Raw genomic sequence first — 25385 nt, 5'->3', positions numbered from 1 at the left:
ACAAAAATAATACAGATAATGTTTGCTGGGTAATGATTTCCAATTTCCCCATTCCATGTACCCTGTTATTAGGAGGATCATCTTCACTGTGTAAATTAATTTTCAATTCACTTCAGGGGAACATTACAGTGATTTATTCAGCACTGATGCTGAAGAAAATGTTGGGAGGTTTTTAGCAATCTGAAAACCAAAATCAATTTGTTTTTATTATTACCATGCTAAAAAATGTTAAGACAAAGGCTTCACAAGAATATTTTAGAGGTTAATGTACACCTTACAGAAGAAGTCAGTTTGATCCTAGGTGTAGTTACCTGACCAGAAAGGGCAAGACAAATGTCTAAGACTTGCTGGTTTCTCCCCAAGTTTCAACATTATGAAAGCACTGAGCATATTCTAGGGGTTTTCATGTAGATAGAAAACAAAACAGATCAACCTTTCTGTCACTAAAACTGTCTCTAGTCAGTGAAGAAAATTCTTACTCTAAGTCAGACAAGGAACAGATTGTTTCAAAGTCAACTGTGTTATTGGTAATGATACCCAGGATTTGGGAGAGTTCCAGGCTAGGAAGAAGGACTAGAAGAATTTTCACTTTCACAACTAAAGAATTTGTTGTCGAGCAAGCATCTATTAACTAGTGCTCAGGGGACTTACACCGAAATGCTCACTCACTGTAGTGCTCATACCAGGTAAAGCAGTGCCTGTAGGTGAATGCTTGGTTATTTTGATTTAGCTGTTGCATTTTTAAAAGTGAGATTTGTGTCCCTGGACATTCAATGAGCACAAAAGAAAAATCCGATCCACGTGAGAGTCTATTTGGAGAAAAGAGAGAGAAGTAGAGAATCTTTGGAGTAAATAACTCTGATTTGTTTAGATGCCAGTTAGCCAATCTTAGGCATGAATACTTCCCTCAAGTCACAGTAAAGAGGATCTGGAGTGATTATTTCAGACCAAGCTGCAGATTTTGATATAGAAGATATTTGCATTTTATTTACTGATGTGTTTTGCTGTGTTACCTATGATATTCCAACATTTTTCAATAGTTTAAAGATCAATGGAAATATTCTTTTTGTGTGAAATTCTTTGAGGGGGCAGTTGAAATGTCCCAAGTACATCAGCATCAAAATGGAAGAAATTTTTAAAATTAAAGCAAGTTTGTTGAAAAATTAAAGCCCCATCCACATAAAATTGAAGCTTGAGAAATTGGTTGAAGGCTTTAGGGATGAACACAAGAGAAAAAAACTCAATAATTTCTGAATTGCTGAACTGAAAATTACCAGTGTCTGTGGTGAAAATGGTAAGAAGAATACCTCAAACATAACCAATAGCATAAAATCCATTGGTCATAGTCCCAAAGGATTTTTTGGAACGATAATTGTGAGCTGTCACTACTGCAAGTGTTACCACATATAATGCAAAATAAAAAAAAATATTATTGAACTACAGATGCATAGTTTGAAACTGAAAACTGAAGGAAGCTTGATTTCACTGGGACTTGTGAAAGATTAGGACTAAAGCTGTGCAATTCCATTGCAGTAATGTCTTCTGGGCTTTTTCTTCCATATTGATACTATATTGGAAAACTGGAAAAGAATTGCCCTTTTTCTGTCATGTGCCTATAATCAGGCATTAAATATATCTCAGTTATCATGCTTCCAGCATGCTAGTAGCACAGTTGTCACATCGAGTTTTTAACAGTATGTTGGCAGGGAGCCGAACTGACAATATTTATTAAAAATAAAACAGTAAGGAAGAGCAAACACTCGTGACAAAATAGCAAGTGAAGGTACTCCTAGGACATATATCTAGGTTGCCGGATTTGAAAGAAACTGAAGACTTTTCTGAGTATATGATTTTGAAAATAAAATTAAAGAGAAAATAATGATAATTTTTTTCACTGTGAGCTATAGTCAAATGCCTCATACTAGAGGAATGATATAGCAGCCAGAGGCCCTGCAAGGCCTCCCTGGTGGTCACTTGCTTAAAATAAGAAATGCCTAGTCATGATGACTGAACCAAAAAAGCCCCCTCTTCTATATTCGGACCCTTGTTATCTCTTTGTAAGACCATAGGTCATATTCACCTCAACCCTTACAATTGGACCATTTCCAAAACCCCTGTACCCTAGATAAAACCCCATTTCTGCCCAGTACGGCAGAAGAACTGTCACTGGAACCCTTCGCAGGAGCTGCCAATAAAGACACCACTGTGGAACCTCATACAGCCTTCTTCTCTCCCTCTCCCTGTGTCTGCCTGGGGCGCTTAGCAAGCAAAGAGCTGAAATCACTGAAGAGCTGAATTCACCAAAGAGCTGACCTCACTTAAGAACTGAGCTGCTTGCTAAGATTGCCTGCGGCTGAGAGCTTGCCTGAGGGACCTGGACAGGTTGTGCTTACAGCCCAGTGCTATCCGGGACATCTACAGCAGCTGGGGTCGGATAGACCCCAGGAACCCCAGGCTGTAGTTGAGTGAGACTTGTCTTCAAAATATTTTGTCAACTTCAGTGAATTAACCTGGTAGTCTAAGTTTGTAATTAGAACATACTCAAAATGTTGTGGACCTGTACAGTTGATTATCTAGAATTCTTTATGAATATTTTATGTAGAGGATGTTAGGAAAGTACACATGAATAGAAAAAACATTGTGCGATATGTTCCTGAAATATGATTAAAGTTTTTGGCAATGAGCTATTTGTGGGCTTCTTATTGAAGAAACTGTATCTGATACACTTTGATAAAACTAAAAGCTTTCTGAGTCTGCATAAACTATTGTCAACAGCAACATCTCACTGCAAAGTCTCCTGTTTCAAACAAGATGATATTAAATGGTATTCGCTTTTTCTGTTTCAAACTTTTTCCCTAATGATCTTGTTCTATTCCTCCAAGTCATTTCAACACATATTTCAATGTGCAATGTGCATATTTCAATTTCTCTTTTCCTACTTTTCCGTACTTGTCATCATTTTATTCTCCCTCATATTTCTCCCTCAGATTGGATAGTACTGAGTCTTTATCTCTCATAATATGTAAGCTATTAAAAATATTTGATCATCTCTATTGCTCTTTTTGATATCATTTCTGCTAAAAACTTGATGCTAAGTAAAGGGAATCTTAGACAAAGAGAAATAAAGCAATTTACTTTAGATCTCATGAAACCCACATCAGTGCAAACCTCTGTTGGATTTTAAATTGTGTTTTTCTTACCTTACAGTTATTATCATTGTTTGTGTTTTTAATAGACAGTTTTATAGTACATGTTCCCACCTGTAATAGTAGCTTTGAAAAGAATGTTTCTTCTGTGCCTGTAAATTAAAGTAATGTATGAATTGAATTTCATTACTCTTACTTGTAAGTGTCAGTAATATGAGAAAATTAGAAGGAAATCCATTTTACCTGGATCTATCTAGGAATCCAGTCACTCTCATCAGTGCTAGGTGTCTACTGCTTTCTTTACAGTCAGTGGAGAGAAATAAGGGCATCTCTGGAGACCTATTCATCCCATTTTAAGAGAGATGTTTGTGTTATGTGGTCTGCATTGGTCTCCAGAGGATGGGAATAATTGCACTATGGAGGTCCCTCCCTTCTATTCCTCTAGGCTCTTTCAATCATGGATAGTAAGTAATAACTTTGATTAAAATGTGAACTTTCAGACAACTAATTAGATGAAATTGCTCCTATTCTCAGCATCTAGGTTTGTAGGGGAGAGACAAATACTGTGATTTGGTGTTTTCATGGACAGCAAGATGCAGTTAAGTAAAGGTACACAGGAAGAGTCTCCTTCTCAGTTCCCACACTTGCCTCAGAGGATAAGGGGAGCCTTCCCTCTCTGTGCAGTATGCTTCTCTTCCAGTGTGCAGTCAATCTTTACAGGCTGCTTTAGAAACATATTTTAGCAATACATTCAGATCAGATTGCTCCCCATCTCCTTGCAGGGCACAGGTTGCAGTGGTAAAGGAGGTCCTCTTGAACTGATAGAAAGGTTATTGGAACATGTCCTGCCTCACCAGATGCCACTGTTCCTTCTTGCAACTTCCTCTCTTTTTCTTTCATGTCAGCAAAACAAAGAAATAATTTTTAGCTAGGCTCAACCACAAATTGGCAAGGATAACATTCTTAAATATCACTGTGCTGTTATGATAAGCACAGCATATTCTAGGCAGGAAAACTGCAGATTATGGCAACATTCAATAAGTATGGATAGTATTAAAAGTTAGCATTTTCATGGGGTTTTTTTAACACCCAAAAAGCTAAAGCTATTAGCAAGCTTGTCAAAAAAAAAAAAAAAAAAAAAAAAAAAAGACAACTTATCAGGATTTCAAATAAAATAAATGAAAAATCCATTTTTGAATGCTTATCTCCCAGATGCTCAGTGCATCTTAAGCAGAAAATGATATATACTTGCTTCAGAAATATAGTTACCGTATTTGAACATCTGAGCTACATGAAAATACCACAAATATGTTTTCTTAAGTTTTCTTCTGTTTTTATTTGAGACTGTGAAGGTGTAAAAAGAAAAATATGTATTAAAAATCTGTCATGATATGTCCTCCTTTCCGAAAAAGAAATGTGACCCCTTCACTACTACAGTAAAGACCTGTCTTGTCATAATCAAAAAATATTCAGTCCATGCTCACTGCAAATAAGGAGATTTGTATAAAAGTTAGTAAAATATTTATCAAAGAATATTGAGAAAGAAGAATTGTCATTTTGAAATTCTTTTCTGAAGCTAACAGAAATCCTATTACAGATTAAATTCTTGAGTCCCTTAAATTTTTTTAGTTCTTCAATTATTGCCCCCAAAAAGGAGCAGGTTAAACAAAGAATTATTAACAGATAATTGCTCAGTAATGAAAGCTGAGCTAATACTAGTTATGAATAATATTTTTATGTATTTATAGTAGCTTGTGCATCAGTAGATACTGAAGCCTTTATCACATGTAGACTACTTTGTCTTGGTACACAAGACAGTGCCAGATGAGTCAAGATTGGCCCCTTCTGTATAATTCCCCCCCATACTTTTCTAAGATTTCTCTGGAGCTCAAGGGTCTGCAGGACCCTATTCACAGAATTGCATAAGTTTGGATGAACTCTGGGAAACCATCAAGTCTGATCTCCTGCTCAGTACAGGGTGAGCTTTGAAATTGCATGAGGCTGTTCAAGGCCTTGGCCAAGAATTTTAGGTATTTCCAAGGATGGAGATTCCCTGCCTCCTTATGCAGTATCTCCAGTTTTTGACCATTATCACTGTGAAGAACTTTATACTAGATTTACTACTAAATCTGAGCTCAGCTAAGTTCTGATGACCCAAAAACCCAGATGTGCTGTGTGGTACTAGGGGATCTTCAGGCCAAGAACTTCAGAAAGCACCAGAACAACTCTGTATTCCCTTTCCAGGTTACAGGGCACTAGGCCACCAGTCCTGAATCAAAATTCTAAAGGCCACTAAAACATAATTATTAAGTGAAGCACAAATTCCAGGCTAGCTTTGTTTCTCCTTTACCCACTTGGCAGAACCTGGATTATCTTCTGGAAGATACTAGGGCAGATGGACATTTCAAGAAGGATTGATAGCAGGTTCCTAGTTTTCCACTTTCCTTAAAGCATCTAAAGATATCCTTGAAAACTTCCACCTCTGCAAATTACTTTAGGGATCTTGCATCAAAGAAACACATCCAGCTGGGTACTACAGGGAATATTAATGGTATAAGGTAAGGAGTCTGTCAGCTTGAGGATGTATTAAGATATTAGACAGGTATGCTTCTAGGCCAGTTCTAGAGCAATGAGAGGAAATGGGATAAACCTAAAACTTCATGATGATTTAAGGGTTCATCCTAATTTTTTTTCTAAATATCATCCTATTTAAGAAATTATATTCAATTAATGAAAAATAAATGTAGATATAAAGGCACTGCAGATCCTAAAATCAATGAATTACCAATGAGACAAATAATAATTGCATTGCTTTTTGGTCACTAACCCGTCCATTGGGGTCTGCCTTCAGAAGCCATCATATGTGAGGCAAAAATGGCATCTATTAATCAAGAACAGGATATCAAGTTGTCCTCAAAGCAAGGTACATTTCAGTCAGAGGAAGAAGAGAAACACATAAGAAAGATGACGTGCAAAATTAAACACTGTATATCTAAAAATATATTTTCATTTATGTTCTGACTGATAGGGAAATCTGCTGTTGAGCTGGATTTCAGCTTTGTGTTTATTTTCTCACCCAGAACTGTTACTTGTTTTAATAACGCTTGTCTTTTTTTCACAGTAAAGACAACATGAGTTATATTTAACTTATAGCAAAACAATCCACAACAAAAAAAATCTATTTTAACAACATTGTAATATTTTTAATTCTTTCCTTGAAAATTTTGACATATCTCAGTAAAATAAACCCCTGTGAAGATTGTCTTTGTATTAAAGTTGTAACTGATTGAGTGCATTTGCAAATCATGCAAATCTGCATTATTTAAAAAAAATAAATATTCCAAAATAAATATGGTGTTCTTAATTACAAGTCTCAGCAAAATCCAACTACTTACTTAGTCTATCCTCATTAGAATTTTGCTAAATTAAAATGATAATACAGTCTGTAATTATGTTTCTTTTTTAATAAAAATTAGTAGGGTTTAGTTCTGGATTGAAAAAAAAAAAAACCAATAAAGCTATCTGTAAGCATAACTCGAAACGGCACCATTTTCATTAACACTCCCATCAAATAAGGTTGTTTTTCTTTTAGGAAATCAGTTTGGCACAGGTATCTTGGAAAAGACCTGGAAATCTAATTGAAAACAATAGATATGCTGACTTTATTTTCCTATCCTTTGTGCAATCTGAGAGCACAGTATGCCATGCCGAAGATGGTGGCCATGAATTCCAGTAAAGAAAATGTCAGGAACAGCGGCAGTGACATGTGTCCTCTCTACACTGGGCTTTTTATTTGTAATGAAATGCTTTTTACTCAAGAGCTTTTGCCAGTCCAATGTGTGGATTAATTTTTTTCTTCTTGTATCAGAATCGGTTCCAAATAAAAGTGGGCCTACATTTTTGCAGTGCTCAGTGAACTAAGAGATGTGCAACTGCTGTGCAAATAAATTAGATTTAATAATAGAAGCATATGTCCAGGGTCAACTGGAAGTTTTCTCCAGTTTGATGAGATCAAAATACTAAACATAACCATGTTTTTGTGCAAACTATGCACAACACAAGCATTTTGTCATTAAAATTACAGTTTGTTTTTGGCTCAAATTACTGCAATATCACAGCTGTGTTTTATGAGAACATGCATAAATTCTTTGCAATGATTTTGGGCTGGATTGACAAATGTCATATTTCCATTTATCTTTAGAATGATGCCATTACAGTTGATTGTTGATTTAAAATTTTGATCTGAATGAGATCAAAAGAAAAAAAAAAAAACAAGCAGAAAAAAAAAAAAGAGAAAAGTCACTCAAAATTAAAATGAAACACTATGAAGAACAGTTTTGGTTTATTAGTCTTGTGTCTTATAGCTTTTGTTTACCATGGACCTTATTCAGTTATGTCCTCTTTCCAAAAGTAATTTCTGATGCAGAGAAGATGGAAGCTATTCTGCAGCACAAAGACCATTAATTTAGTATACATGCATTGTAAGTAGATTGTCTTGCTTTTCCTCTGTTTATTACTATTTTCACTAACTTTTTTAGAAAAAAAAAACAACCAACAAACCAAAACCAAACTCGAAACCCTACACATAAGTCTTTGTGTTCTTGTATTGGAGATTTTGTGATAGTGTTTAGTGGCTAGAATATGGCACACTGAGAATGGTAGTGGTGAATTACTTTGACCTTTACAATGTTCTTAATTTTGGTTGGCTATTCATTTCACACATCAACATTTATAGCCACACTCATTTCTGGGGAAGGCAGAGCTAGGTACTAAAACAGAAAATGTCAAAAGCTCCTGTACTCCAAGGACATGTTAGACATTCAAATTCTCATACTTTATTATCATAGCAAAAGACTCCAACAAGAGGAGGAAATAACCTTACATTAATCTATACAAATGACAGACAGTAACAAAGAGGAGAAATGGCATAAGCCAGCCTATTACAATTCTAAAGTGTTCACTTTGTGGTTACCTTCAGATGCTGCTCATCCTTCCTCAGGTGAGTCATAAACAGTGGAATCACTGAGTGGGATTGCTGGTCTGTACATGCTCTGCTGGTTCTCCTGCAGTCAAACCTGGACACCACAGCATGGTCTCGTATAGGGGCTGCACCTGCTGCCTGCTGGTTACTCTGGCACTTCTGGGTCTGCTTTTCATTATAATCCATTTCAAATGCACTTTTTCATTCAATTGTCTAACCAATTCTAAGTTCTTGTTTCCTTAACTCCAGCCCTGTGTTTTAAAGCTCACTTGTTTTATTTTCTTCCTCTCCTCACTTACACGCACTAAAATACACTATTTGCACTTAAATGTACTAAAATTCTTGGGAAAAAATAGCTTCAATGATATAATGATTGTATCACAAATTAGAGGGCAAAAAAGTGATGCAGAAATAAAGAATGGCAGAAAACTTTTTGCAAGATTTGAATTATGCATTTGATTTTAATATACCAATCAGCTAAACATTTAGGAAGATAGTAACATTGAGATAGTAACACAAATAGTGATGTAGACAGCAAAAGCTCTTCCCACTTTCAAGAAGACACAGCAGAAAGTTTTTAAATTATGCTGGGTTTAAAAATCTTTTATACATCACAAGTGAAACATTTTTGTGCACCTCCATCCTTCTCCCCAGATGTAAAATACATGCACTGAACTGTAATGTAGCCAGCACAGAAAGACAAAGGTACAAAAATGTATCTAATCCAGCCAAAAAGGGAGTGCAGTTTGTCAATACCAGTTTGATCTAGTTAATTATTTATTTCCAATGGTCACCTTGTTTGAAAAAGTATTAAAGGGGAAATAAACCTCATTAATTTATCTCACTGCATCAGAGAATGCAAACTCTATATCAAGGTACTCAGTCTCTGTCAGACCAGCACATTATTTCCCAGTCATCTCAATATTATTCCTTGGAGATAAAACTGAATGAATATACTGACCCTGTTATGAATTCATAAGATTTTCACAAGACAAAACCCCTCAAACAGCAGTGAAAAATTGTCAGTAAACTCCCACCTCAAATAATGCAATCTGTATTGTCACAGTAAGTGTTACTACATCCAGTTATAAGTTAAAATGTCTTTTTAGTGCATTATACTGTATTTTGGGGAAAATGCTGTGGGTTCATCAATCTATGTTATACAGAAACACAAATACCCTTTGTACAGATACAGAGAGTATATATATAACTTCATGTAACCTTATGTGTGCAGTGACAAAATCCCAGAAGAGTTGAGGCTGGAAGGGACCTCTGGAGGCTATCTAGTTCAACCTTCTACTCAAGCAGGACTATTTCCAGTTGTTTGAATATTGCCAAAGGTGGTGATTCCACAACATCCCTGGGCAACCTGTATCAGGGTTTGGTCACCCTTTCTATAAAAAAGTGTATGTGCTTCTATAAAAAGTGTATTGTGCTCTTTGGCTCTAGTCTTGTAACTGGCACCACTGCAATGACCCTGTGCCATTGCACTGTGCCACTGCACTCTCTTTTTAAGTATTTATATACATTGACAAGATTTCCTGAGCTTTTTATTCTCCGGGATGAACAGTCCCAGCTTCCTTGCCTTTTGTCACATACAAGATACTCCAGTGCCTTCAGTACTTTGGCCCTTTGCTGGGGTGCCTCCAATATGCCCATGTCTCTCTTACAGTGAGGAGCCCAAAACTAGACCCAGCATCTTAGATATAACATTGCCAGTGCTGAGTGGAGGGGAAAGATCATGTCCTTTGACCTTCTGGCAATATTTTGCCTCATGTACCCCAGGGTAATATTGGTTTTTTTTCTGCAAAGGCCCTTGCTGTTTCATGTTCAATTTGATGGCCGCCAGGATCCCAGGTCCTTTTCTGCTAAGATCCTTTCCAGCTGGGTGTTCTTCAGCATATCTTTGTGAACAGGGCTGTTCATCCCTCAGTGTAGAATTATTCTCTTCCTCTTGTTGGACTTCCTGAGGTTCTTTACATCATCTGACTTCTTTATTATAGTAATTACACATACGAGTAACCAGAAAATTTGGCATGTAAATTTTCTATGAACTAGGTTACTAACTATTAGAACAATATCTATGAAAGTGATGTCAAAATGTGGTGAACATTTAATTGTCTAAATGGTATTTACTAGGTGCCTGCAGCCTGATCACCTTAGTTTATATTCTAACAACTTAATAAAACTAAGCAAAGTTAAATTGTTGTTCTCCTATAAAAAGCTGAGAGAGCCATTTTTTTGTTAGCAGAGGATCTGAACTAAATAAAGCTTGGCAAGTAGTATGGTAGGCAATGTGTTTCCCTTGAGTAAATGTTCAGAATTTTTTTTTTTTTTTAATTATTTCCTCGTGCATCAGTTTTACCTATCTAGATAACCACTGATTTGTGTAAAAGCAAGGATAACCACTGGGAAATCAAGGCTTATACACCATTCTGTTAGAGGAGGTTTTTCTTACTTGTTACAGGGAAGTCACTTGCATAAAAAAATAGTTTTGCTACGATTAAATATTCAATAAAGCCCTTTACAACAGTACAGCATTAGTCAAATAGTCATAACCCTGTCAAGTATTTACATTACACTTAGGAAAGTTTTTCTTTCATTCTGAATATTGTGTTAATTTCTTCTCTGGAACCATTGTCTGCACGGTCAAATAACTGCTGTGTTACATCCCAGGAGGAGAAGCGAGTCTTGAAAAATCCCAAGGGGAAGCGCGCTGCCTTTTGGCTGGGAAACCAGGGCTGCCGTGGGTGAGGGGCTTCAAGGCTGAGCTTCCGCATGGGTCTGCTGCTCTTCGTAGCTGAGCGCTGAGAGGAAACAAAGGGACGAAGGAGGCACACCTTCTCCTGCGTGGCTGGAGAACGTTTATTTCCCGCGTGGCCGCTGTGGTGGCTGGAGCAGCACCCCTAGCGCGCGTGTGGTCAAGATGGCACCAAGACAAAGGGAGCATGGGGTTAAATAGGGGGCAGGCAGACAGGGGCAGGAGCCCCCCTCGCCCAATGGGGACAAGCAACAGGGGAGTGACGTGGACCACAGCAGCCTATGGGAACATAACAGGGTAGGTACAGGGTTCCGGGACGAAAAGGATTGCAGGGATGGGGTGACTGTCACAGAACCTTCAGGAATGAACAGGGAGTGGCTACAAGACTGACATGGGAAAGCTCCTATGGCAGACAGCCTGGAGCGAACCACTGTGAGGGGAAAATGGCGGTACATAGAACCGAGTAACTAACATTTATTAAAACCGCTAACTGAACCAACCTGGAATGCAACAGGGAAGAGTGTTAGGATGTTCAAAATTTGTATGCCTTATTATTTTCTACAATTATCTCAGTGGATATTCTAGTATTGCAAGATTGTTTGTGGTATAGAATATGGTAAGTTGCTCAGTTCAGGTTGTCTTATTTAAACACAGGTCATATCTCCATTACATTACACCTCTCTCTAGTTCTGTAATGTAATGAGAAAATCTAGGGTAGAGAAAATCTTGAAGGGCCCAAATATTTTTACACTTTTATAGTCATGTTTCCTCTGAGAATCAGCTATAAGCATTTCTTATTGAACAAAAGTGTTCTCCTCAGATGGCAAAGATGCAGATATTCAAGTAATGAAATATATTTCACACTTACCAATAACTTTCCTAAATAGTAAAATAAGCAACTTTTTAAATTCCATCCTTGGATTAATATTGAAAGTAGAGAAGCAAGAATGAACATAGATTTGAAATGAGCTTCACATAGAAAGAAAAACAGACACCAGGCTTACAACAGGAAAACTATCAGATGGCCACTTCAGGAAGAGTGAACAGTATTGTTAAACTGTCAGGGAGTAAGACTGAGTCCTATGTGAAATCATGGTTCTAACTACAGAGGGCTTCTTGAAGTGTCTACTGTGTCACACTTCCTGTAATACTTCTTTCTTTCAGACTTCTTCATAGAGGGAATAAATTCTAATTCATTTCCTCAATAATTACCTGTAAGAATAATTATTTGAAAGAGTAGGTAAGTAGCTACAGTATTAATTTGGAAAACTCTCCTTTGTTAGAAGTTGTCTTCTAATGATTAAAAAAACTCTGTCCCTCTAATAACTTTCAGCTCTATTAAAGAATCTTTTTATTTGCTTGCATTCTGGAGAAGGACATTAATTCATAGTCTTTTTGTAAGCTCAGTTTCTCCACTGTAAATCTCCTCTGGGGCATATAGCAATAGAAAAAGAGCTGCAACAAGAGAGCTATTCTTTCATGATGTGTTCTGTGAAAAACCATGGACAAGAGTGAAGAATTTCCACATCCACAGAAAGAGAAGAAGGGTATTGAGAGAAAAGTGATACATCAAGATCTCCAAAGGTAAAACAAGGTGTTCAGTAGATGGTGTGGGGAAAAACAAGGTTTGTGTTTGCTGATTTGATTTATTTTTTTAAAAAAGAAAATGTACTAGTGAGTCACAGATTGTCTGTGACAAGGCCAATCTGAGGATGATTTTCGGTTACAAACAGTAATCTCCCAAACCCTTATCTCCTTGCATCTTTGAATGTATCTCCCTATATTTTTGTCTTTTTGAACTACAATCAAACAACCATTCTGCCTGCTTCTTTCCATCTCTTTCCATCCAGAAACCAGGACTTCAGCCATGAAGTTTCACATGCATGTGTCACAGCTTTCCTTGGGGCTCCTACTGCCAAGTCCCTAACCCAGAACTCACCCGTGTGCTGAGAGAAAAGAGACCACATTGAGTCATGGATACTGATATTACCACGTGACCCTGCACAGGTCAGTTTGTTCCAAGTCAGGGAAATGACTCCTATCCCTGCCTATTTCCTACGTGCTACCAGTCCTATCCTCTGAGATCCTGAACTTCTTTAGGAGCACAGTTCCCACAATCCAATGGGCAGCTTTCCCCCAAGGCAGGCATTAGTACTTAACAATGCAGGATAATCAGATATGAACAGTGAAGGGGAGGGAAAGAATTAAGGAACTAAAACTGGGGGACTGGAGACAAGTGGAAGGGAGCTTCTTACTTAAAACTGGGTAATTCAATCTTCCAGTAGTAGTTACCCTGAGAAAACACAGGTTTTGAAACAGCAATAGATTTAGAGCAGACATTCCTACTGGGATGGAAGCAAAGTCTAAAGATTCAAAGTCAAAGCAAGATATAATTTCTAATTCACTGTAAAGTTTACTTTTGGCCATTTTCACAATTCCTGTGTCCTGAATCAAGCTTTTTTTTTTTTTTTTTTTTTTTTTTTTTTTTTTTTTTTTTACTACTGAAATTTGTCAGTAAAGCTAAAGATCATGATTTAAGAGCCATAAGTTACTCATCTGATCAGTCCTCTAAGAATATCAGGACCCAAGGTAGAATTGTCTTTATGAGTAGGCATGTTTCTATTTAGTCTGAATCAGATTGGTTGACAGATTTTTTATTCTCTTTTCACTTCTTTATTCTTTACTTAATGATGAATTAAAGAAATTTTCAGATGTATTTAATATTCTTCTTTATATCACCAAAATATATTAACTCTTAAAAATTTGTTTTCATTTATGTCACCCTGATGTTTATTTCTTGCTTTATTTGACTTACCTAAATTTTGTATTTTAAATGACTGAATCAGCCTGATTTACTATTTCACCATCTGTATTTCATTTAATTTTTGATAGTTTTCCCCTCTTTGTTGTAAAATCAATAAATACAGGGACTTGCAGTAGATCAGGCTCAGGGATACCTTATATTTTCCCGAAGGAAGCCAACTACAAAATAAATTTTGAATCTCATGTTCTATTTATTGATATTTTTATTTTATATAAAAACACCATAGCAATCTTAAACATACCATGTTCTTTCTTGTTTAAAAGCCTTCATAAACTCCTTCTTGGACTGTAATACAGCTGTTATGCAGCTGAACTACAGACTTAACTGTAGGGAGTGTTGTAGTCAATTTGGTGTACAGTATAACACAATTGAATTCAATATTGTTTTTCCTCAACCAAAACAATTTTCATCCTTTAATTCAGGGATGATCAGACTTGTTTAACTAACAGCATTAGGTGTGGACACGGACTAGTCCTCATTTTCTCCCTGAGTGAGCTCACTGAAACTTGTCTTGATGCACAGGAGGTCTGAGTAAAATAGCCCTCCTTTGGTGCATCCCCTGGTGTTAACACTGATGTGTCCTGCAGTTTTTGCTGAGGTCTAGGAATTAAGAGAGGATAACTGCTGAAATTGTGGCCAGTGAGCCTTGGAACAAGACTTCCCACCAGCATGTGACCCATCACCTGTCAGGGCTAATGGTCTCTTGTTTCCCTTGGCTTGTGGAAGCAGATATCTCAAACAAGAATTGCCCTGTCAATGTGAACAAGTACACACACTTTCGTCAGAGAAACTTGGAAAATAATAAAAAACTTCATACAGGAAAGTATCAAAGTACTTCTTCCTGTAGAAGCAAGAGTATTTTCCCTTCCTTCGATCCACTAAATTGTTGGGACTCAGGTGATGGGAATGGGAATAGAAATGTTGTATTATGGTGGCCTTTTACAACAACTAAAAATTACTTTAAAAATCAACTGTCATTTCACTTTTCTGGAGCTAAACTAGGCTTCTCCATTCAGTAAAAGGATCTAAGTCCCAGAGTGATTACCTTGTCACACTAGTCTACTTCCTCTTCACTCCCTGCAATGGAGGAAAGAATAACATAGTCCTATATTTGGCAGAGAAAGAATGTCCCCATCCACAGTTCAGTTCTTCGGAAACCTGAGACTTCCAACCAAAAAGCCTCTGGAGATCCCTGAGACCAAGTATAGGAATGTTGTTCCTAAAAGAACCTTGTGGTTTAAAAAAGAAACTGAATTCCCTCTAGGCACTGAAGGGAGTAACTGGAACAGCCCCTAGGGTTATCTTAATATCGAAAACTAACACCTCCAACAAAAATCTTGATATTGAACAGGCAAGTTTCTGTCACAAAGATGGATATTAGAGATTCTGCACCTAAAATAAAATCAATGGCACCCAAAGCGCAAATCTTCTAGGAACTGACAAAAAATGAGAAAGGTAGAAGCACTTGATAAACTAACTGAAGCTCAAAACAGCTTAAGGAAACTCAGATGTACTAAGGAAGTGATGCTTCCCTCACCTGTACAGGCAGCATGGGTCCAGGGTCTATTTCTCAGAGCTCTGCTGAAACTGATAAAGGAAAAAAAAATGTGTACAAACCATAGAGAAAACTGAAAAACCCCTAAAAGAGCCACAGCTTCATGAGAATTAAAGAAAAAAGAGATCTAATCCAAAGGTAGAAATCATCTGCATTAAGCAATTAGACCAGATGGAAATACAAATATTATTTCTTCTTAAAAAGCAGTATGTGGATAGTAGCAGGAAAATCCCAATTTAATTCTAAAGGGAATCTCAAAATAAGTAAATAATTCTCAGAAAGTGAATACATGAGATTTAAAAAACCCCAAAACACATCACAACAAAGGGAAAATAACTAATTTTTGATATGAAATCACTTAGCATTTCCTTAAAGAAATATTACCTACCTCCACAGCTGTGAGAACACAGATGATCCTTTAATGAGAGTCATTAGGATGTGAAACATTGTATTGTAAATGCAAGGACTAGTTATTTTTCAAGATTTTCCTCCATCACATTAAAAAGCAGTCAATGAAATACTCAGTTCATTTAATAAAATCCATTGCTGGTGTTCCCATACAGGTGATATGATAAAACGCGTAGCCTTATAATAAAGCTATAGCCTTGTGATACAAAGAAAACTATAACACACAACTTTGTTCATAGGTAAAAATTCATGATAGCCTGAAATTACACTTTGAGATAAAAGGTCCTAAAGAGATAAATTAACTCAGAATAGGACCTGTCCTGACTTGGTAATAGGTCGTATTTCAGAAGCTTCACAACCTGAAAACTCTAAATGGTATCTTCTGCAAGGAGCAAAAGGCACAGGTAGCAATGAGGACTAGCATCCAAATATAAAGGAGAAAAGATAATTAAAGGGAAACATTAAAGGTCTTCTATAATACTTAAAATTCTAAAACTTTTTTTAAAAATATTTTTAAATATCAAGCAGTACCAGTACATGAGTCTATAATAGCAGTTTCAGGTAGAGTAAGTAAAAAAGCAGTACAAGGCTTTAACACACCTGACAACAAGGCAGATTCAGACTCAAGAGGTAGCTGTGGGTAATGTTACTTAGTAGTATAATAGGAAGGGATGTACCAAGATAGCTTTTCTTTTCCTTATTCATTAACCCACAGTGTTTATTTCCTGCTAAGATATGATTAAATACCTAAGGGAGAAATTGATTCCTATTTTCGAGTGGTGTTTAAATAGATCATGTATAAAAATATTTACTGTCTTCATTACAGTACAAAAAACTAGTTGGCTTATTTAAATCTAAGGATAATGATGATATTTCAAAAAGATGTTCACAAATGCAACTATTTAATTTGATAATTAAAAAAAAAACTCCAAATCTTTGGAAAATTAAAATTCCACGAAGGGTGATTAGTAGGAAAGGATAGTGAGCATACTATCTGATACCTATTTTTCACTGATGAAGGAGCACGTAAGAAAATGAAATTAAAAAGGAATGCTCAGCTAGTATACACTAAAAATATGGTTGGTCTGAATGTGAGAATGCTGTAATCAGGTTAGCAGTAAGGGGAAAAACAAGCAGGGAACACAAAACATTCATGATAAGGAAGCATTACAGTATCTGAGCAAACAAATTCTGAGATTAATGACAGCCTATACTCCTGTATTTCAGTGTATCAGTTCAAGCAACAAGGGCTCATTTTAAGAAAGACTGTCAAAAATTCATTTTAAACAAAAACATTTTCACAAGAAAATAAAAGATATAGGACATAATGCTTGGCATAAGAAGAAACTTTGTGTGTTGCAAATTTAAAAAAAAGTATCTAAAAAAGAGTTCAATTCTCTTGTTTCCTATAGTTTGTATTTGAGAAAAAAACAAACCTACACTCTTAAAAGAAAATGACATTAAAATTTATATAGATGAATGCAGAGGTAATAAAAAAGAATCATTATCTTGTGAAAAATGCAGAGATTTACATTTGAAGACATAATTTTTGCTGATGAGATATATTTGACTATTAAAAGAGGCTTATACACATTGCTGACAATAGAAGATGGCATAAAATTTGCGATCAAAAATTTTACATCCTGTGAGTGAAAAATTAATCCTGTTTTAAAAGATTTCTCCTTATTTTCCTACCCTGCTGCTGCTGCTGCTGCAAAAAAAAGTTTTTGTGAAGCAATACGCATACTCTTTCAAGGCCATGAAAACGTTAATATCCATCGAAGAAAAAATTAATGCTCTTTTAAATGATACACAAATATTGAATAGACTACAATAAATTCTAACTCTTTGATGAACAATTATGTGACAAAGTCACATTTTCAAAGAACTTGATAGATAGCTTATAGAATATGTTTATACGCTTAAATGTTTCATTGTTTCAATGCATTTGGGGGTTTTTCTTCAGGATTTTTTCTGATTTGGAAGTCAAGGTGATGCAAAAATGCATATCTCCACCTTATTAGCAAAGGTGTACAATGCATCCCTCACAAAACTCAGAGAATGTGCATTGGGTAAACCAACAGTGTAAATCCATGAAATTTGTCAAATAATTCCATATACTTTAAAGGGGAAAATAACTGCACGCCCAAAACATAGGAGGAAAAACTTATTTTAAAACTGGTTTGATTTCTGGAATTTTAATGCACCAGGTAAGTCACCACATGATACTAGAATAGCAAAATTTAAAAATAATAGCGTATTAATGGGAAAAAAATTTGACTAAAAAAATTCTTACATGAGATGTTTTTTTTTTTAATTCTCATTCATATCTATAGGAGAAATTGCCTAAAGAACACAATTTACCATGGGCTAATATGTTATGAGGTGTAAGATCATGTGCACCAAGTGAGGCTTAAAAGGACCTTTGTGCAAATGGTTTGACATCTATTGTCTAGGCCGTCACTATATGTGTTATAAAATGGTTCCCAAAATTGCCCATTTGTTTAATAGTTTCCTAGAATCTTCTCAAATTCCAAAATCAATGAACAATTCACTGAAGTTGAAATCCAACAAAGACAAAATTGATTGCACCTCTCATGCATCTGTGTCTGTAATAAATACTAATGCCCAGCTATTTGCCAAAGGCTTGCTAATAGCTTCAACTCTCAGTTGCAACAATTAATTGAGACTCAAATAATTTATTCCAGGAAATCCTGAGTGAGGGATAATAATAAAATCATACAAAGATAGAGATATTGTCAGGGAAAATTTGAGAACTTCAGTGGCCTATCTATACACCTTTTTAATAAGCCATCTCAGGGACAATAATTCTAGTTGGACATGCAGCAGGAAGATATTGGCTGTTGAGAGCAGATCATATCAGACTGCCTCAAAATCTATGTGGAAATGAGTTCGATCCCTTCAGCATAAGCAGTAGCTTGGTACAATCTATTCTTCTGTTGGATAACAATATAGGCACATAATGAACTCTGAAGATAATTAGGCAGCAGAAAATATGTAACCTGGGATATTAAAAAAACTTTAAATGCAATTATTGTGCCAATATAATAGACGCTTATTTAAAGGTGATTAAAACATTGTATATTGAGGAATGTGAGAGTATAGAAGATGTTAATAGATTTTTTTTTTTAAAAGAAGTAATGAATTCTCACCATATTTTGCTGTTTCTGTTTAATGCAAAATTAATGTTTATTTCTCATGTTCCTCTTCAAAATAAGTTTGGATAGATGCAAATTAAGACAGGATAGCCACCTCATTTAGGATATAATAGGTGAAATATAAAAATTTATAGAAGCATAATTATGACATTGTGCCAGCCAAGACAATGACTGCCAAACCACTTAGGTAGAAAGTTTCTTAATCAGTCTTCTGAGATAATAAAAAAAGAGGGCAATTGCCTGCCCTCCTGAAAAGGGGGAGGAAAAGAACATCTGCTCTCCCTTACTAAATACATGAGACTCCTGCTATTCCTCTTAGAACAAGTATTTTGTATCTGGAGAGATATGTCTCTTTATTGCATTTGCTTCTGGAAAATTATTATTATTACTAGTAATAGTAGTAGTAGCAGTTGTAGTTGTAGTAGTCATACCATTACTATTACTACTACTAACAACAAGCAATTAATAAAATCAGAGAATGGGGGTTGGGTTGGGTTGAAAGGTACCTATAAAATCATTTATTTCTAGTCCCCTTGTCCATGGCAGGAACATCTCTCATTAGAACATGTTGTCCAGCACTCCATCCAGCCTGGCCTTGAGCCCTGCCAGGGATGGGACATATAGAACTCGTCTTGGCAACATGTTCCTGTGCTTCATCCCCTTAACATCTAATCTAAACCTACTATGTCTCAGTTTGAAGTCCTTCCCTCTTGTCCTATCACTACAGTTCCTCTGAGAAGTCCCTCTCCAGCTTCCTTGTAAGACCCCCTTCAGCTATTGGAAGGTTGCTATGAGGTTTCCATGCATTCTTCTCTTCTCCAAGCTAAACAGTCTCAACTTTTTCAACCTGTCAATATCATCATCATCATCATCATCATCATCATCATCATCATCACAACAACTGTGGATATTCTCAGCTCAGTCAGAGAGAAAGAGAAAGGTTTTCTAACCAGGTGAGAGCTTGGGAAACAGTTGGGAAAGAATGTAAATAATTCTCTAGTCTATCTTGTTATTCACATTGTTTATGGATATGCTCTGCCACTGTGCGTCATTCACTGCACACCAATGGTGTGACATGTTTTTACTCTACGACCAATGAAATTAGTCTTCTCGAAGTTCTCTATATATAGAGAGGTACATTTGAAATAAATCAGAACTCATTTTCTTAGCCTTCTGATATGGAGTTCTCTGTTCCCGTCCTGCTCAACAGCATCAAACAACAACAATAACAACAACATAATAACAACTTGGTTAGAAGCCTTTTAACTCTGTTCATGTGGGCCTATTTCTAGAACCCCAAATGAACACCCTTACCAGGCTACCCATTCTTTCAGATCCTCTCTTGCCCCAAAAAGTCTGTCAGAAGCTCTATCATTGATTTATTTTGTATTGGTTGATTTCACATCTTCTACTCGACCTTCCTACCTTCCCATGGACTCCAAAGAAGGTCAAACACAAAATACTGTACTTTATATATTTATATTAACTCTTGTAACATCCACTATTGGTCTTTTCTGAAAACCTAATCAAAAGCAGATAAACATTATAATAAAAACATATGGGTATTCTAAACTAATTATTGTAATGACTAATAAGAAAATATCTGTCAAATTTTCAAATTGTAAAGGTGAATGGGTCATTAAAGCTTTTTATCATCTGATTGTTTTAATATTGCTATCGGTATTGCTATCCTTATCTTCTATTAAGTGGAAAATTTGCTACATCTAAGGAAAATTATAAATAAAAGTCGATTTACCATAAAAACCCCTGTATTAACTACAAAAGTCTATACTTTGAAATACTTTCAAATTGTACTGTTTCTGAACTACAAGTCAAGAATAATTCTATTTATTTAAGTAGGTCTAGTACACTACTGCAAATACCACCAAAATCTTGTTCCTGATGATTGCATTTGTTTCAGTCATCAACTAGATGATTTTTAGATTCATCTCATTGATGAATCTTGATTTTTACAGGGCTAGAAGTTTTATGTAGATTGTTTTTTTATCAGTTAAATAAATAAAAAGTCCTCCTGCTTCAATACATCTAGTTTTAAAAGGTGTGATAAAATATAAATGTTCGTAATCTAGAATTAATTTTGAGTTCCTAAAATGTTAAAGCTTCCTAGAATTTGTATCCTTTTGGCTATTTTTCCCATACTTGGCATTGAAAAGTTTAATAGAGAAGAAAAACTTTGGGAAAGTATTATAGATTTTTATAGTTGATTTCTTCAAATAAAACCAGTCAGTTCAAAAAGAATATTGATTGCACGTGAGAGACCAAAACTTGATTCTGCTGTATTGTAAAACTGTTAGAGCAGATTTGATTTTATCATGCTTTAGTAAATACATCTTGGAGAAATGGTGGTTAGGTTCCTGATGTAGTTAGTGCCAATTGCTATTTCCAATGCCAAGAAGTCTGTGTAAAAGAAAGAAGGAAAATGTAAATGAAAGAGCCACCCTCCACCTTCCTCACCCCCCTAGCCTGATTTCAGTGCCAGTCCTTTTCCCTTTATTTGGTTGGAATAACAGCCATTCCTATCCATCATTTATCTCTCCACAGCTGACAGATGCTGTAGATGCTTGCGAGGTCTGGGAAGATGATGAATTTTCCAACTGTGTCAAAAAGAATTCAATGCAAACCTCAAGCAGTGAAGCACTTAGTAGATGCAAAAACAAAGGTTGCAAACGATTGATGTTCATGTAGATATTTACTCTTTGAAGTCTAGGTGACATAGCGAGCCAGACACACTGCTCACATGTGAAGACCCAAGTTCAGAGTGCACCGTTCTGGCCTGATGTGAAAATCAGAATGCTGACAAGAGAGTGCCTATGACCCCAGAATTTACATATAAAATATGTAACTGGGCTCAGCTAATCAACTGTACCTGTCATAACAACAGAAAGGGAACATATACATGCTGTCGGAGTGTCAGTTGAGCAACATAAATCTCCAGCTGTAGGAGGTATTTTCATTAAACAAACTAACTCACTCATCTGACATCACATAAACATACCCTCAGAAAGAAGTACAAAGAATTTTACTCAGATTCTGAGGAATTTACCTAAGCTCTGATAGTCGGTGTGACAATTAAGATGAACAGACGAAAAGGAACTGAGAGTTTGGAATTAGAGAATCCAAGCACTTACAGAAGGACAATTAAAGAGGATGGGATGGGGAGGGATGAGAAATGCACAACAGTGGTTAATTATGGAAAACAAGGCTTAAAATTTCATATTAAAATTTCTAAGAAAAATACAACAGCTTCTACAAATACTGATATCTTAAACCAGGAAATTCCTAGGTTTACCTAGATAATCTAAAGGCTGTCTATTCTAAAGCAACCTGTATCTAAGCAAGCAGAAGATTCACCATGGATATAAAAAATAAAAATAAAATTATATTAAAATTTTATTTTAGGACAATTTACATTACACAATGTGTAAGAAAAACAGACCTGAAAACACCTTACGATTAGATGCTAAATGTAGATGGGTTCTTAGAGAGGTCAAAGGAGGTTTATAGGTCAAGATTTTGAGAACATATCCATAAAACAGTGCATTGCTTACTGTGGCAGTTTATTATTCAGATATCACATATGCCTGCAGCTAAATTACAGCCAATCAAGAAAGACCTAATTTTGCAACAAAATCTATTTATAAGGAAGAAGACTGGGCATTCGAGAATGCCTACTCCTGATATACAGGATATTAGGTAAAAAATATTTTCCTACGTATCAATCTAGCTTCCTATTTTGAGACAGAGAGTACCAAAATAAAACTACTTTTTAGAAATTTCTGAGTTCATCAGAATCACCTTCAAAATTTAGGCAGCCTGGCAAGGAAGGAAAAAAAAATAGAAAAAGAGGAAAAAGAAGGAAAGACATGGATTCTGTCTAGAGAAGTTATAAGTAGAATTAGCATTTATTACTTCTCTTCCTCTCTACAACTAACCCCAATTCAACAGGCTTTCTAGAATGTACTAATGCAAACAAAAGTAGGAGACAATCTCAGAATCCCAGCATGGCTGGGGTCGGAAGGGACCTCTGGAGATTATCTAGTTCAATCCTCTGCTAAAGAAAATTCACCCAGATGGAGTTGCACAGGGTCACATTCAGGTGGTTTACAATATTTCCAGAAAAGGAGACCCCGTAATTTCTCTGGGCAGCCCGTTCCAGTGCTCTGTCCCCCTCAAAGCAAAGCAAAGAATTTTGTCCTCATATTCAGATGGAACTTCCTGTGTTTCAGTTTGTGTCCATTGACCCTGATCCTGTTGCTGTTCATTTTCAAAAGCAGTTCATTTTTTCACATTTGTCCCAGAAGTTGACAAAACCACAAACAAATATTTTTTTTCTTGATTCCATATCAACATGTGATGCTTTTAATGAGGGGAGCATACCAAGCCTTGTGTTTGTGTATTCATTGGACTGATAATTTCAACAAGTACCTTCATGAAAATCCTCATTCAGAAAGTTGAACTTTTAACTCACAGAGCGCATTAATCTCTGTAATGCTGTTGTAGTCTATTGACTTCTACTCTAGGTACAAATCTGGCTGCTTTGTATCATAATTAAATTTAATCTGGAGAGCTGGTGAGGAAAAAAAGGAAGAAAAGTATCCAGGGTAAAATAGATGCAAATAATCACAGTCAAAAATATGTTTTGTACAACAGCTTAGACAACAAAAAATTCCTTGGAGCCTGTCTGTGATTGCTTGCTGCTAATCACCATCAGTTTATGCTTGTTCTGTTCCCCTTTGAAAATCATGAAGTGCTGCAAATTAATTTCATATTATAAGTCTATGTCAGGATCATGCCTTTTTCCCCTGAGCTAAGATAATATTTGTTTTTTCTTTGACTCTTGAATAAAGTGCTCCAATATCATTATTTGTACAGAAAGCTTTGTATAAACCCAAGTTTTGTACTATGTGCTTTCTTGGTCCATTTTTGTTATCATTATCAAAGCAACAGTGCTATGGATTAGGACACTATCATGAAGCAAATGAATCTGTGCTCTAGTCTTTGAAAATCCAGGGCTTTTATATTCACTTTTGCCATTAAATTGAGAACCACTTTTAAAGAAAATAATCAGTTTGTGGAGTTTTGCTGATGATCTTGAAATGGAGTAGAAATCAGAGGCCACACTTAGATATTTGTGCAGCATGGTCTGTGTATTTGTGAGAAATAAAAAACAGCCCTGTGATTCTAGCACAAAGTCAGACCCAAGCACTCCAGGAATCCACCTTCTTAATGGAAATTTGCTTTCTATACTTATTGTCTATATCAAACTACTCCAGGCATATCCAACTCTTCTTTTTTTTTTCTTTTTGGAAATCTTTCCCTGAAAGATTTTCTTTTCCTCTTTTTCTTATTTCAACACACGAGTTCTATTTCCTGGTGCTTGCAGTCAAGCACAAGAGAAAGCCTAGTCAACTTCAGGGACCAGATTCTGCTCCTGCTTGCAATAATTCAAATTATTTTAGCAGCCAGCTGTATGAAGAGATATAACTGCTCTTTTTATGTTGATCCTGCAAAAAGATGTGGCCCATGGGGAGTGTTAAAGTGGGAAGAGACTGAGAGATTATGCTCCTTGCTTTCTGCTAGTAGTCCAACAGAAAATAAAATGCTGAGGAAACTCACTAACTTGCAAAGCAAATATTGAAGATGGTAAATGATCTTTAACCTGTATTCAACTTGGTTTTGCTGTGGCTTCAACAATTTTCATTCAACATTCTATATAGCAAGAAACAAAGTATTCCTGCCTTTTAATATCCTACTATGTAGCATAAACCTATGCTCATAAATAGTTAGCTCTACAAATTTACAGGAAAGCCTGTATACATATAAATGAGCCCTGAAATTCACTGACAGAATTACTAAAAGCAAACCAACCCCCGCCCCCCCCCAAGTTTTAAAAGAAAGAAGTTGCAAAGTTGTTTGTAAGATTTCAGCTGCATGGAAACCACAAATATAGATTTAATATGTCTCTCTGTGCTTACAGAGAAACTACTACACAATAAATACACCTCTGTTCATCCAAGATGCATTAAAAAAAAATTACTAAATCATATCTGCATTGAATAAGTCTTGTCACTGATTTAAACAGCATGGAGATTATGACAATTTTCAGTGATTTTGACCTGCAATTGACCACAGAAAAGAAACTATCTGATCTCACCATGTCTTTCAGAAACAAAAATGTTAGGTTTTTTAAAACCTGCATAAGTTTTTCTATCAGAATACTGTATCTCAGAATATAAAAACCTAATTCACAAAGTTATTTTCATCATTCATTTATTCATTCGGTTGTTCTCATACATTCATTTGTAGTTTGATTTTATCCTTTTCTTTTACATTTAATTACACAATCCTTTAAGTATATGTCAAAAAAAAAAACTAAAACAAAATCAAGCTAACATGTTCTACTTCAGCACATGCTTTTTCCCACCATGTTTTTGTTTTATTGTAATTTAAAAACAAAAATAATATTATGATTTAGTTAACTCTTAAGGTTAAATAAAACTACAAATCTGA

Source organism: Vidua chalybeata, chromosome 3, assembly GCF_026979565.1.
Source record: "Vidua chalybeata isolate OUT-0048 chromosome 3, bVidCha1 merged haplotype, whole genome shotgun sequence".
Taxonomy (NCBI): Eukaryota; Metazoa; Chordata; class Aves; order Passeriformes; family Viduidae; genus Vidua; species Vidua chalybeata.
The sequence above is the reverse complement of the archived record's forward strand: the minus strand, read 5'-3'. Positions refer to the sequence as shown.